This window comes from Sapajus apella, unplaced genomic scaffold, assembly GCF_009761245.1.
Source record: "Sapajus apella isolate SASKATOON/1434 unplaced genomic scaffold, GSC_monkey_1.0 scaffold38, whole genome shotgun sequence".
Classification (NCBI taxonomy): Eukaryota; Metazoa; Chordata; class Mammalia; order Primates; family Cebidae; genus Sapajus; species Sapajus apella.
In genome coordinates, this window is record NW_022436978.1 from 8,612,438 (window position 1) to 8,615,156 (window position 2,719).

The following is a 2,719-nucleotide window of genomic DNA, read 5'->3' on the forward strand; positions in this document are numbered from 1 at the left end:
TTTTTTTTGAAAGGAAGAAAAAGAATTAAAAAAAAAAAAAAAAGAAAGAAAAAGAATACAGGAAAGGAAGAAAGAGGAAGAGGAAGAGGGAGAGAGAACAGGGGTGTTGCTTTATTGCCCGGGCTAGAATGCAGTCTAAAACTGGGTATGCCTGTAATTGTGTTTAATAATAGAGACATAAAAAAAATGAGGGAAGAAAATAATTAACAAGCAGCCAACCAATATTTCATTTAAACCTGTAAATACGTGTGATGTAGTACTGATAAGAGTGTATATTTTGTGTATTTAAAGTGGAGAGTTCTATGAATGTTAATTAAGTCTACTTGTTCCAGATCTGAGTTCAAGTCCTGGATATCGATGTTAACATTCTGTCTCATTGATCTATCTAATATTGATGTTGAAGTCTCCCGCTATTATTGTGTGGGGGTCCAAGTCTCTTTGTAAGTCTTATATATCTGGGTATTTCTGTATTGGGTGCATATATGTTTAGGATCTTTAGCTCTTCTTGTTACATTGATCCTTTTATCTTTATGTAATATCCTTCTTTGCTTCTTTTGATCTTTATTGCTTTGAAATCTATTTTATCAGCAAAAATTGCAACTCCTGCTTTCTATTTATTTATTTTAGCTCTCCATTTGGTTGGTAAATTTTTCGCCATCCCTTTGTTTTGAGTCTTTATGTATCCTTGCATGTGAGATGGATCTGGATGTAGCATACCAATGGGTCTTGGCTTTTTTTGCCTGTCTGTGTCTTTGGATTGGGGGATTTAGTCGATTTAAATTTAAAATTAATAACAATATATGTGTGTTTGATACTGTCATTTAATGTTAGCTGGCTGTTTTGCCCGTTAGTTGATGCAATTTCTTAAATATGTTGATGTTCTTTATTTTTTGGTATTTTTTAGAAAGGCTGATACTAGTTGTTCCTTTCTATTTGTAGTGGTTCTTTCAAAAGCTCTTGTAAAGCAGGCCTGGTGGTGATGAAATCTCTGAGTGCTTGCTTGTTCACAAAAGATTTTATTTTTCCTTCGCTTATGAAGCTTAGTTTGGCTGGATGTAAAATTCTGGGTTGAAAGTTTTTTTCTTTAAGGATGTTGAATATTGGCCCCCACTCTCTTCTGGCTTGTAGGGTTTCTACTGAGAGATCTGCTGTGAGTCTGATGGGTAAACCCTTCTCTAACACCTACAAGATGAGGTATAAATTTCTCAGCCCTTCACTTTGGCCTGGCTATCAGATGCCATTATACCTTGCATGCTTCATCTCCCACTTCCACCTCCCTGTCTGACCCAACTAGCCCCAGCCCCTATACCATACGTTCTAGCCAAATTGAACGACTTAAAATTCCCTAAGCATGACAGATGGCATCTTGTCTCCATGTCCATTATGCCCTTATACCTCCTGTTTCAATGGTAAATGCTTCCAGATTTCAAGGCCTACTTCAGACCACTCCAAAAATGAAGCAGCATTTCCCCCTTCTTTTTTCTCATTGTGTTTCTTTCATAACTTTCTAAAATAATGTTTATCATAGATGCTTTTCTCTTTCCTCCAGTAGACCGTGGACTCCTCAGTATCAAGCCTGGATATTATTCACCTTTGTGTCCATAATACCTAACTTGGGACTGCAGGTGTATGCAGTTATAGCGGGATGAAAAAATGAACAAGCTTGCCTCTCTTTCATTTTCTATCTCCCTTTATTGTTGTTCTCACTATGGAGTCATTTTGCTAATCACAAGTGGCAGTTCTCACTACTCTGATACTGCATCCCTGCAAGACCTCAGATATAAATGAAAGTAAGGTACATCTCAGTGACTCCTCGAGAGTAAATGAAGGATGATCTATGGAAGCTCCTAACACAAAATCATAAGCTTATAAAAACAGCTGCCCTGCCTCACCTGCTGTCGTCAGTGCTGTTCCAGAAGCTGCTAGCAAACTCAGCTTTCTGTTAACTCAGAAGCTATTCAGCAGCCTCCCTGCTGATTTGCTTTCTGGTGGGGCTGAATAGAAAACAGCTTGTAGTCAGAAGGCCTGAATTCTGGTCTTGGCTCTGTGGTTGAAATTCATATGACTTCCTGAAAGAACTGAGTCTGTTTCCTTGTGTGCAAAACACGAAAAAATAATCCTTTCTCCTGCTCTGCTGAACTTACTGGCTACTTATGAAATTCAGAGGATATAGAGAACTTGAAATCACTTTATGAAATAGAAAATTCACCAGAGGGGTTATAATATAATATTGTTTACATCTTAACTCTGCCTGTCTGTTTTCCTCAGGAAGATCAAATTAAATACAGTGCCTGAAATATAGGCATTATTCAGCAATATCAAGTTGAGTACAATACCTGAGACATTTTATAATGCAAGTGAAAGATCAGCCTCTACCACCAGTAACCTGGAACCTTTCCTACACTGTCCCTATTCAAAGCACATTGACGAGTTCTCACCATTGGTAGCATTTATTTGTGAGGCCACATGTGCAGACTCAGTTTAGCTACATGGGACCTGGGCATTGACTACAAGGCAAATAAAAGCCATGTCTACAAATATCTGTGCACCTATCAGAGAGGTGACTAACTAACCTGCATGGACAATCCTGGTTATATCCTTTGAGCAATGGTGTGGCTCTATGTTATTAGACATACAAAAGGACATATAGTCTTACTTACTTGGAACAGAATGATAAATCTATTTTGGCTGAAGTCTTTAAAAGGCTTTTGATGTGAAT

The 2,719-nt window shown here is 37.8% G+C and overlaps 1 long non-coding RNA gene across 2 annotated transcripts in view; it reads left to right on the forward strand.

Annotated features, from left to right (window-relative positions):
- Nucleotides 1-2,323, forward strand: part of LOC116564849 — a 12,472-nt gene extending 10,149 nt beyond the window's left edge. For both annotated transcript variants that reach the window (XR_004275125.1, XR_004275124.1), the window contains one exon: nt 2,269-2,323. This is a non-coding gene — a long non-coding RNA (uncharacterized LOC116564849). The remainder of the gene's footprint in view (nt 1-2,268) is intronic.
- The last annotated feature ends 396 nt before the right edge of the window (nt 2,324-2,719 follow it).